Below are 12514 nucleotides of genomic sequence, written 5' to 3'. Positions count from 1 at the left end.
TATGCTAAATTGACTCAATTGTGCAGACTACTAACAACAGCTAAGCTGACCAGTAAATCACCATCGCACAGTTGCTGAATGTTCGCCATGCCAGGAAACAACTGGCAAAAGGAAGGCACATTGGAGATGTTTGATCACTATGAAGAATGTCGCTCTTTGATTGCCCTCTATTGGTATGTTGTGAGTGTGTGGAGCTTTTACCCCCCGTTTAATCGTGAATTAGGAGCAATGATGATGACAGTGATAGAGAACGATGATTATGTTGATGATTGTGTGTTTGTCCTCTTTAGAAGGTGTTTGCTTCGTATCGTCATGGACCACTGTTGGGTCGTGGTTTCAGAGGGCCGAAATGTTAGTTTGGACATCTCTCCCATAAGTGCTGTGCTCTTGAACCTGAAAACTCCACGTTTGATTCCTGGAGAGACTCATAATCCCATGACTCATTAATATCATGGTTTAGACTTGTTTTAACATGTCAGGAAAATAAAAGTAATTCGTGCATGCGAATTTCATGAACATTAATACATATTGATGAAACATTTTTTGCTCATGAAAAATCCCTTTAAGCAAAAATGTTAACTCAAAGCCTTTGGCATTAAATGCAAGATCTCGTATTTATTGTCCTATAGGAAAGAAGGCACCAAATAATACTCTTTTACAGGAACACATCTAAGGAATCCCGAGTACAATGTATTTAGAACTCAGGATTTCAAAGAATGAAGCTTAAAATGAATTTAATGCAGCTGTTTGGATGAAGAACCATGGTATATGATCAAGTATGCTGGATATGACGATCCTTATTGGTCATGAATAATTTTCGTCTTTAAATGAAAAGCAAATTGAATCGGACTCAATGAACACACCTCATTTTAACATTAATTTAGTGGTAACATAAAATTTGCGACGGCCGGGAATCGAACCCGGATCAACTGCTTGGAAGGCAGCTATGCTGACCATTATACCACCATCGCGCTTGCAGACACATGGCGCAAATAGATAGTCTTGAATTGTATCCATGCCACGACATTCCACAGATGGCAAAATGAAGGCACATTGGGTTGGTGCAATCGCATTGAAGGTTGCAGATTTTCACTGCCCTCTCCTGTTAAAGTTATGAAACATACTGGAAGGGTTGAGAGGTTTTATATTTTTGTTTAATGATAATATTAATAAGATTGGGCTCAAGTTGATACGTAATTACACTAAAAGATGTTGGTTCATGCGGTGTGGAGTGGTGAATTTGGATGTGTTGAGGAAACTCAGTGACCGTTTCACATTTCTCATAGATGTGTTGGAAGAACTGTCAACAATTATAAACTTTTCTTAAATTGCTTTGGCAATAGTTGCACGATCACATGGGGTGTGCTTGATGGTTATGGCATAGCCTCCAGGTTGATGGCATGCTGATCCTTTGAATGGTGGCAAATGGTGCTAATCTCAACTCTCGTCAATGCAAAAGTACTGTATGTACTGGAATGTTTATTACTTACAAAGTAACTTGATGATATGGTGCAATGGAACGTGCAAACATAATCCAGTCTCTCGAAATCTTAGCCAAACAGATATGATTCTATATTCATTCAATTAACGGTAACATTAACAACTCAGCCATAACAAATAAAAGCCTAAAATGGCTGGTCACCAAACCCAGATCAACTGCTTAGGAGGTAGCTAAGCTGACCAGTTTGCCACCAACACAGAGTGCTGTCATGTCAGCCATGTCACGACACAACTATCAATAGGAAGGCACATTGAAGATTTCAGATTGTTATGAAGCATGTCTCTCTTTGAATGCCCTTTACTGGTACATGTTAGCGGTATGTTGAAAGTGTGCAGAGCTTATCATCAAATTTAAGTGCGAATTAAGAGCAATAATGACAGTGATGATGATTGAAAACAATGGTGATGGCAGTGAGAACGGTGATCATGTTGATGATTGTGTTTGTCCTCTTTAGAATGTGTTTGCATCGTATCGTCATGGACCATTGTTGGGTCGTGGTTTCAGAGGGCCTCAATGTTAGCTTGGACATCTCTCCCATAAGTGCTGTAGTCTTGAACCTGAAAACTCCACGTTTGATTCCTGGAGAGACTAATAATCCCATGACTCATTATTATCATGGTTTAGACTTGTTTTAACATGTCAGGAAAATAAAAGTAATTCGTGCATGCGAATTTCATGAACATTAATACATATTGATGAAACATTTTTTGCTCATGAAAAATCCCTTTAAGCAAAAATGTTAACTCAAAGCCTTTGGCATTAAATGCAAGATCTCGTATTTATTGTCCTATAGGAAAGAAGGCACCAAATAATACTCTTTTACAGGAACACATCTAAGGAATCCCGAGTACAATATATTTAGAACTCAGGATTTCAAAGAATGAAGCTTAAAATGAATTTGATGCAGCTGTTTCGATGATGAAACATGGTGTGATCAAGTATGCTGGATGTGACGATCCTTATTGGTCATGAATGTTTTTCATCTTCAAATGAATAGCAAATTGAATCCGACTCTAAACTGACTCCATGATACACACCTCATTTTGCCATTAATTCAGTGGCAACATAAAATTTGCGACGGCCGGGAATCGAACCCGGATCAACTGCTTGGAAGGCAGCTATGCTGACCATTATACCACCATCGCGCTTGCAGACACATGGCGCAAATAGATAGTCTTGAATTGTATCCATGCCACGACATTCCACAGATGGCAAAATGAAGGCACATTGGATTGGTGCAATCGCATTGAAGGTTGCAGATTTTCACTGCCCTCTATTGTTAAAGTTTTGCAACATACTGGAAGGGTTGAGAGGTTAAATGTTTTTGTTATAATGATAATATTAATAAGATTGGGCTCCAGTTCATACGTATTTACACTTAAAGACGTTGGTTCATGCGGTGTGGAGTGGTGAATTTGGATGTGTTGAGGAAGCTCAGTGACCGTTTCACATTTCTCACAAATATGTTGGAAGAACTGTCAACAATTCTAAACTTTTCTAAAATTGCTTTGCAATAGATGCACGATCACATGAGGTGTGCTTGGTGGTTATGGCACAGCCTCCTGGTTGATGGCATGCTGATCCGTTGAATGGTGGCAAATGGTGCTAATCTCAACTCTCGTCAATGCAAAAGTACTGTATGTACTGGAATGTTTATTACTTACTAAGTAACTTGATGATATGGTGCAATGGAACGTGCAAACATAATCCAGTCTCTCGAAATCTTAGCCAAACAGATATGATTCTATATTCATTCAATTAACGGTAACATTAACAACTCAGCCATAACAAATAAAAGCCTAAAATGGCTGGTCACCAAACCCAGATCAACTGCTTAGGAGGTAGCTAAGCTGAACAGTTTGCCACCAACACAGAGTGCTGTCATGTCAGCCATGTCACGAGCAAACTATCAAAAGGAAGGCACATCGGAGAGTTCAGATTGTTATGAAGCATGTCTCTCCTTGAGTGTCCTTGACTGGTACATGTTAGCGGTATGTTGAAAGTGTGTAGAGCTTTTAGCTACATTTAAGTGCGAATTAAGAGCAATGATGACAGTGATGACGATTGAAAACAATGGTGCTGGCAGTGAGAACGGTGATCATGTTGATGATTGTGTGTTTGTCCTCTTTAGAAGGTGTTTGCTTCGTATCGTCATGGACCACTTTTGGGTCGTGGTTTCAGAGGGCCGAAATTTTAGCTTGGACATCTCTCTCATAAGTGCTGTACTCTTGAACCTGAAAACTCCACGTTTGATTCCTGGAGAGACTAATAATCCCATGACTCATTATTATCATGGTTTAGACTTGTTTTAACATGTCAGGAAAATAAAAGTAATTCGTGCATGCGAATTTCATGAACATTAATACATATTAATGAAACATTTTTTGCTCATAAAAAATCCCTTGAAGCAAAAATGTTAACTCAAAGCCTTTGGCAATAAATGCAAGATCTCATATCTATTGTCCTATAGGAAAGAAGGCACCAAATAATACTCTTTTACAGGAACACATCTAAGGAATCCCGAGTACAATATATTTAGAACTCAGGATTTCAAATAATGAAGCTTAAAATGAAATTAATGCAGCTGTTTGGATGATGAACCATGGTATGATCAAGTATGCTGGATATGACGATCCTAATTGGTCATGAATAATTTTTGTCTTTAAATGAAAAGCAAATTGAATCTGACTCGAAACTGACTCCATGATACACACCTCATTTTAACATTAATTCATTAATTCAGTGGTAACATAAAAAATTGCGACGGCCGGGAATCGAACCCGGATCAACTGCTTGGAAGGCAGCTATGCTGACCATTATACCACCATCGCGCTTGCAGACACATGGCGCAAATAGACAGTCTTGAATTGTATCCATGCCACGACATTCCACAGATGGCAAAATGAAGGCACATTGGGTTGGTGCAATTGCATTGAAGGTTGCAGATGTTTCTGCCCTCTACTGTTAAAGTTATGCAACATACTGGAAGGGTTCAGAAGTTTTTTTTTTGTATAATGATAATATTAATAAGATTGGGCTCTAGTTCATACGTAATTACACTTAAAGACGTTGGTTCATGCGGTGTGGAGTGGTGAATTTGGATGTGTTGAGGAAACTCAGTGACCGTTTCACATTTCTCATAGATGTGTTGGAAGAACTGTCAACAATTATAAACTTTTCTCAAATTGCTTTGGCAATAGTTGCACGATCACATGAGGTGTGCTTGGTGGTTATGGCACAGCCTCCAGGTTGATGGCATGCTGATCCGTTGAATGGTGGCAAATGGTGCTAATCTCAACTCTCGTCAATGCAAAAGTACTGTATGTACTGGAATGTTTATTACTTACTAAGTAACTTGATGACATGGTGCAATGGAACGTGCAAACATAATCCAGTCTCTCGAAATCTTAGCCAAACAGATATGATTCTATATTGATTCAATTAACAGTAACATTAACAACTCAGCCATAACAAATAAAAGCCTACAATGGCTGGTCACCAAACCCAGATCAACTGCTTAGGAGGTAGCTAAGCTGACCAGTTTGCCACCAACACAGAGTGCTGTCATGTCAGCCATGTCACGAGCAAACTATCAAAAGGAAGGCACATCGGAGAGTTCAGATTGTTATGAAGCATGTCTCTCTTTGAGTGTCCTTGACTGGTACATGTTAGCGGTATGTTGAAAGTGTGTAGAGCTTTTAGCCACATTTAAGTGCGAATTAAGAGCAATGATGACAGTGATGACGATTGAAAACAATGGTGATGGCAGTGAGAACGGTGATCATGTTGATGATTGTGTGTTTGTCCTCTTTAGAAGGTGTTTGCTTCGTATCGTCATGGACCACTTTTGGGTCGTGGTTTCAGAGGGCCGAAATTTTAGCTTGGACATCTCTCTCATAAGTGCTGTACTCTTGAACCTGAAAACTCCACGTTTGATTCCTGGAGAGACTAATAATCCCATGACTCATTATTATCATGGTTTAGACTTGTTTTAACATGTCAGGAAAATAAAAGTAATTCGTGCATGCGAATTTCATGAACATTAATACATATTAATGAAACATTTTTTGCTCATAAAAAATCCCTTGAAGCAAAAATGTTAACTCAAAGCCTTTGGCATTAAATGCAAGATCTCGTATCTATTGTCCTATAGGAAAGAAGGCACCAAATAATACTCATTTACAGGAACACATCTAAGGAATCCCGAGTACAATATATTTAGAACTCAGGATTTCAAAGAATGAAGCTTAAAATGAATTTGATGCAGCTGTTTGGATGATGAACCATGGTATGATCAAGTATGCTGGATATGACGATCCTAATTGGTCATGAATAATTTTTCGTCTTTAAATGAAAAGCAAATTGAATATGACTCGAAACTGACTCCATGATACACACCTCATTTTAACATTAATTCAGTGGTAACATAAAATTTGCGACGGCCGGGAATCGAACCCGGATCAACTGCTTGGAAGGCAGCTATGCTGACCATTATACCACCATCGCGCTTGCAGACACATGGCGCAAATAGACAGTCTTGAATTGTATCCATGCCACGACATTCCACAGATGGCAAAATGAAGGCACATTGGGTTGGTGCAATTGCATTGAAGGTTGCAGATGTTTCTGCCCTCTACTGTTAAAGTTATGCAACATACTGGAAGGGTTCAGAAGTTTTTTTTTTGTATAATGATAATATTAATAAGATTGGGCTCTAGTTCATACGTAATTACACTTAAAGACGTTGGTTCATGCGGTGTGGAGTTGTGAATTTGGATGTGTTGAGGAAGCTCAGTGACCGTTTCACATTTCTCACAAATATGTTGGAAGAACTGTCAACAATTAAAACTTTTCTAAAATTGCCTTTGCAATAGATGCACGATCACATGAGGTGTGCTTGGTGGTTATGGCACAGCCTCCTGGTTGATGGCATGCTGATCCTTGAATGGTGGCAAATGGTGCTTATCTCAACTCTCGTCAATGCAAAAGTACTGTATGTAGTGGAATGTTTATCACTTACTAAGTAACTTGATGGCATGATGCAATGGAACGTGCAAACATAATCCAGTCTCTCGAAATTTTAACCAAACAGATATGATTCTATATTGATTCAATTAACAGTAACATTAACAACTCAGCCATAACAGATAAAAGCCTACAATGGCTGGTCACCAAACCCACATCAACTGCTTAGGAGGTAGCTAAGCTGACCAGTTTGCCACCAACACAGAGTGCTGTCATGTCAGCCATGTCACGAGCAAACTATCAAAAGGAAGGCACATCGGAGAGTTCAGATTGTTATGAAGCATGTCTCTCTTTCAGTGTCCTTGACTGGTACATGTTCGCGGTATGTTGAAAGTGTGTCGAGCTTTTAGCCACATTTAAGTGCGAATTAAGAGCAATGATGACAGTGATGACGATTGAAAACAATGGTGCTGGCAGTGAGAACGGTGATAATGTTGATGATTGTGTGTTTGTCCTCTTTAGAAGGTGTTTGCTTCGTATCGTCATGGACCACTGTTGGGTCGTGGTTTCAGAGGGCCGAAATGTTAGCTTGGACATCTCTCCCATAAGTGCTGTACTCTTGAACCTGAAAACTCCACGTTTAATTCCTGGAGAAACTAATTATCCCATGACTCATTATTATCATGGTTTAGACTTGTTTTAACATGTCAGGAAAATAAAAGTAATTCGTGCATACATATTGATGAAACATTTTTTGCTCATGAAAAATCCTTTAATGCAAAAATGTTAACTCAAAGCCTTTGGCATTAAATGCAAGATCTCGTATTTATTGTCCTATAGGAAAGAAGGCACCAAATAATACTTTTTTACAGGAACACATCTAAGGAATCCCGAGTACAATATATTTAGAACTCAGGATTTCAAATAATGAAGCTTAAAATGAAATTAATGCAGCTGTTTGGATGATGAACCATGGTATGATCAAGTATGCTGGATATGACGATCCTAATTGGTCATGAATAATTTTTGTCTTTAAATGAAAAGCAAATTGAATCTGACTCGAAACTGACTCCATGATACACACCTCATTTTAACATTAATTCATTAATTCAGTGGTAACATAAAAATTGCGACGGCCGGGAATCGAACCCGGATCAACTGCTTGGAAGGCAGCTATGCTGACCATTATACCACCATCGCGCTTGCAGACGCATGGCGCAAATAGACAGTCCTGAATTGTATCCATGCCACGACATTCCACAGATGGCAAAATGAAGGCACATTGGGTTGGTGCAATCGCATTGAAGGTTGCAGATTTTCACTGCCCTCTCCTGTTAAAGTTTTGCAACATACTGGAAGGGTTGAGAGGTTAAAATGTTTTTGTTATAATGATAATATTAATACGATTGGGCTCTAGTTCATACGTATTTACACTTAAAGACGTTGGTTCATGCGGTGTGGAGTGGTGAATTTGGATGTGTTGAGGAAGCTCAGTGACCGTTTCACATTTCTCACAAATATGTTGGAAGAACTGTCAACAATTAAAACTTTTCTAAAATTGCCTTTGCAATAGATGCACGATCACATGAGGTGTGCTTGGTGGTTATGGCACAGCCTCCTGGTTGATGGCATGCTGATCCTTGAATGGTGGCAAATGGTGCTTATCTCAACTCTCGTCAATGCAAAAGTACTGTATGTAGTGGAATGTTTATCACTTACTAAGTAACTTGATGGCATGATGCAATGGAACGTGCAAACATAATCCAGTCTCTCGAAATTTTAACCAAACAGATATGATTCTATATTGATTCAATTAACAGTAACATTAACAACTCAGCCATAACAAATAAAAGCCTACAATGGCTGGTCACCAAACCCAGATCAACTGCTTAGGAGGTAGCTAAGCTGACCAGTTTGCCACCAACACAGAGTGCTGTCATGTCAGCCATGTCACGAGCAAACTATCAAAAGGAAGGCACATCGGAGAGTTCAGATTGTTATGAAGCATGTCTCTCTTTCAGTGTCCTTGACTGGTACATGTTCGCGGTATGTTGAAAGTGTGTAGAGCTTTTAGCCACATTTAAGTGCGAATTAAGAGCAATGATGACAGTGATGACGATTGAAAACAATGGTGCTGGCAGTGAGAACGGTGATAATGTTGATGATTGTGTGTTTGTCCTCTTTAGAAGGTGTTTGCTTCGTATCGTCATGGACCACTGTTGGGTCGTGGTTTCAGAGGGCCGAAATGTTAGCTTGGACATCTCTCCCATAAGTGCTGTACTCTTGAACCTGAAAACTCCACGTTTAATTCCTGGAGAAACTAATTATCCCATGACTCATTATTATCATGGTTTAGACTTGTTTTAACATGTCAGGAAAATAAAAGTAATTCGTGCATACATATTGATGAAACATTTTTTGCTCATGAAAAATCCTTTAATGCAAAAATGTTAACTCAAAGCCTTTGGCATTAAATGCAAGATCTCGTATTTATTGTCCTATAGGAAAGAAGGCACCAAATAATACTCTTTTACAGGAACACATCTGAAGAATCCCGAGTACAATATCTTTAGAACTCAGGATTTCAAAGAATGAAGCTTAAAATGAATTTGATGCAGCTGTTTCGATGATGAAACATGGTGTGATCAAGTATGCTGGATGTGACGATCCTTATTGGTCATGAATGTTTTTCATCTTCAAATGAATAGCAAATTGAATCCGACTCTAAACTGACTCCATGATACACACCTCATTTTACATTAATTCAGTGGCAACATAAAATTTGCGACGGCCGGGAATCGAACCCGGATCAACTGCTTGGAAGGCAGCTATGCTGACCATTATACCACCATCGCGCTTGCAGACACATGGCGCAAATAGATAGTCTTGAATTGTATCCATGCCACGACATTCCACAGATGGCAAAATGAAGGCACATTGGGTTGGTGCAATCGCATTGAAGGTTGCAGATTTTCACTGCCCTCTACTGTTAAAGTTATGCAACATACTGGAAGGGTTGAGAGGTTAATGTTTTTGTTATAATGATAATATTAATAAGATTGGGCTCCTAGTTCATACGTATTACACTTAAAGACGTTGGTTCATGCGGTGTGGAGTGGTGAATTTGGATGTGTTGAGGAAGCTCAGTGACCGTTTCACATTTCTCACAAATATGTTGGAAGAACTGTCAACAATTAAACTTTTCTAAAATTGCTTTGCAATAGATGCACGATCACATGAGGTGTGCTTGGTGGTTATGGCACAGCCTCCTGGTTGATGGCATGCTGATCCTTGAATGGTGGCAAATGGTGCTATCTCAACTCTCGTCAATGCAAAAGTACTGTATGTAGTGGAATGTTTATTACTTACTAAGTAACTTAATGACATGGTGCAATGGAACGTGCAAACATAATCCAGTTTCTCGAAATTTTAACCAAACAGATATGATTCTATATTGATTCAATTAACAGTAACATTAACAACTCAGCCATAACAAATAAAAGCCTACAATGGCTGGTCACCAAACCCAGATCAACTGCTTAGGAGGTAGCTAAACTGACCAGTTTGCCACCAACACAGAGTGCTGTCATGTCAGCCATGTCACGACACAACTATCAATAGGAAGGCACATTGAAGATTTCAGATTGTTATGAAGCATGTCTCTCTTTGAATGCCCTTTACTGGTACATGTTAGCGGTATGTTGAAAGTGTGCAGAGCTTATCATCAAATTTAAGTGCGAATTAAGAGCAATAATGACAGTGATGATGATTGAAAACAATGGTGATGGCAGTGAGAACGGTGATCATGTTGATGATTGTGTTTGTCCTCTTTAGAATGTGTTTGCATCGTATCGTCATGGACCATTGTTGGGTCGTGGTTTCAGAGGGTCTCAATGTTAGCTTGGACATCTCTCCCATAAGTGCTGTACTCTTGAATCTGAAAACTCCACGTTTGATTCTTGGAGAGACTAAAAATCCCATGACTAATTTTTATCATGGTTTAGACTTGTTTTAACATGTCAGGAAAATAAAAGTAATTCGTGCATGCGAATTTCATGAACATTAATACATATTAATGAAACATTTTTTGCTCATAAAAAATCCCTTGAAGCAAAAATGTTAACTCAAAGCCTTTGGCAATAAATGCAAGATCTCGTATCTATTGTCCTATAGGAAAGAAGGCACCAAATAATACTCATTTACAGGAACACATCTAAGGAATCCCGAGTACAATATATTTAGAACTCAGGATTTCAAAGAATGAAGCTTAAAATGAATTTGATGCAGCTGTTTCGATGATGAAACATGGTGTGATCAAGTATGCTGGATGTGACGATCCTTATTGGTCATGAATGTTTTTCATCTTCAAATGAATAGCAAATTGAATCCGACTCTAAACTGACTCCATGATACACACCGAATTTTGCCATTAATTCAGTGGCAACATAAAATTTGCGACGGCCGGGAATCGAACCCGGATCAACTGCTTGGAAGGCAGCTATGCTGACCATTATACCACCATCGCGCTTGCAGACACATGGCGCAAATAGACAGTCTTGAATTGTATCCATGCCACGACATTCCACAGATGGCAAAATGAAGGCACATTGGGTTGGTGCAATCGCATTGAAGGTTGCAGATTTTCACTGCCCTCTCCTGTTAAAGTTTTGCAACATACTGGAAGGGTTGAGAGGTTAAAATGTTTTTGTTATAATGATAATATTAATAAGATTGGGCTCCAGTTCATACGTATTTACACTTAAAGACGTTGGTTCATGCGGTGTGGAGTGGTGAATTTGGATGTGTTGAGGAAGCTCAGTGACCGTTTCACATTTCTCACAAATATGTTGGAAGAACTGTCAACAATTAAAACTTTTCTAAAATTGCCTTTGCAATAGATGCACGATCACATGAGGTGTGCTTGGTGGTTATGGCACAGCCTCCTGGTTGATGGCATGCTGATCCTTGAATGGTGGCAAATGGTGCTTATCTCAACTCTCGTCAATGCAAAAGTACTGTATGTAGTGGAATGTTTATCACTTACTAAGTAACTTGATGGCATGATGCAATGGAACGTGCAAACATAATCCAGTCTCTCGAAATTTTAACCAAACAGATATGATTCTATATTGATTCAATTAACAGTAACATTAACAACTCAGCCATAACAAATAAAAGCCTACAATGGCTGGTCACCAAACCCAGATCAACTGCTTAGGAGGTAGCTAAGCTGACCAGTTTGCCACCAACACAGAGTGCTGTCATGTCAGGCATGTCATGAGCAAACTATCAAAAGGAAGGCACATCGGAGAGTTCAGATTGTTATGAAGCATGTCTCTCTTTCAGTGTCCTTGACTGGTACATGTTAGCGGTATGTTGAAAGTGTGTAGAGCTTTTAGCCACATTTAAGTGCGAATTAAGAGCAATGATGACAGTGATGACGATTGAAAACAATGGTGCTGGCAGTGAGAACGGTGATCATGTTGATGATTGTGTGTTTGTCCTCTTTAGAAGGTGTTTGCTTCGTATCGTCATGGACCACTGTTGGGTCGTGGTTTCAGAGGGCCGAAATGTTAGCTTGGACATCTCTCTCATAAGTGCTGTACTCTTGAACCTGAAAACTCCACGTTTAATTCCTGGAGAAACTAATTATCCCATGACTCATTATTATCATGGTTTAGACTTGTTTTAACATCTTCTTGTTTCTTTCGGTAAAGTCACGTAGAAGGGAAGTAATAAAATAATAAAAATAAAACATAATAAAACAATTCTCACGACGTTTCGGCTACAACGCAAGCAGCCGTCTTCAGGTGAAGAATGGGACACTACCAAACTAGGAGCTTATATATAAGCTGCATTGGGGGTTGAAGAGCGCCTTAACAAAAAGAATGTGCATGTGAAGAGGGATTTAGCATATTCATGGAAAATGCGTAGGCGTTGGGCGGGGGGGTGTCAAAGTCATATTATGCCCATGCATTATGCAGGATCAGCAGCAACCAAGGGGGGTGCAGGGATTAGCAGTAACAAAGGAAAGGAATGTTAATGATA

General features: G+C 39.2%; 7 non-coding genes across 7 annotated transcripts; all 7 read right to left on the bottom strand.

The window, feature by feature from the left end:
- Positions 1-899: 899 nt before the first annotated feature.
- Positions 900-971, bottom strand: TRNAG-UCC (transfer RNA glycine (anticodon UCC)). Its single transcript has one exon. It is a non-coding gene; the product is annotated as a tRNA-Gly (tRNA).
- Positions 972-2574: 1603 nt separating this feature from the next.
- On the bottom strand, positions 2575-2646 carry TRNAG-UCC (transfer RNA glycine (anticodon UCC)). Its single transcript has one exon. It is a non-coding gene; the product is annotated as a tRNA-Gly (tRNA).
- A 1614-nt stretch (positions 2647-4260) lies between these two features.
- On the bottom strand, positions 4261-4332 carry TRNAG-UCC (transfer RNA glycine (anticodon UCC)). The gene has a single exon. It is a non-coding gene; the product is annotated as a tRNA-Gly (tRNA).
- Positions 4333-5935: 1603 nt separating this feature from the next.
- TRNAG-UCC (transfer RNA glycine (anticodon UCC)) lies at positions 5936-6007 on the bottom strand. Its single transcript has one exon. It is a non-coding gene; the product is annotated as a tRNA-Gly (tRNA).
- Positions 6008-7594: 1587 nt separating this feature from the next.
- TRNAG-UCC (transfer RNA glycine (anticodon UCC)) lies at positions 7595-7666 on the bottom strand. The gene has a single exon. It is a non-coding gene; the product is annotated as a tRNA-Gly (tRNA).
- A 1583-nt stretch (positions 7667-9249) lies between these two features.
- Positions 9250-9321, bottom strand: TRNAG-UCC (transfer RNA glycine (anticodon UCC)). Its single transcript has one exon. It is a non-coding gene; the product is annotated as a tRNA-Gly (tRNA).
- Positions 9322-10919: 1598 nt separating this feature from the next.
- Positions 10920-10991, bottom strand: TRNAG-UCC (transfer RNA glycine (anticodon UCC)). The gene has a single exon. It is a non-coding gene; the product is annotated as a tRNA-Gly (tRNA).
- Positions 10992-12514: the final 1523 nt, after the last annotated feature.

Source organism: Lethenteron reissneri, chromosome 39 (assembly GCF_015708825.2).
Source record: "Lethenteron reissneri isolate LAM-NWPU_2019-01 chromosome 39, ASM1570882v1, whole genome shotgun sequence".
Lineage (NCBI taxonomy): Eukaryota > Metazoa > Chordata > Hyperoartia > Petromyzontiformes > Petromyzontidae > Lethenteron > Lethenteron reissneri.
This window is presented reverse-complemented; position numbering and strand designations above follow the sequence as displayed.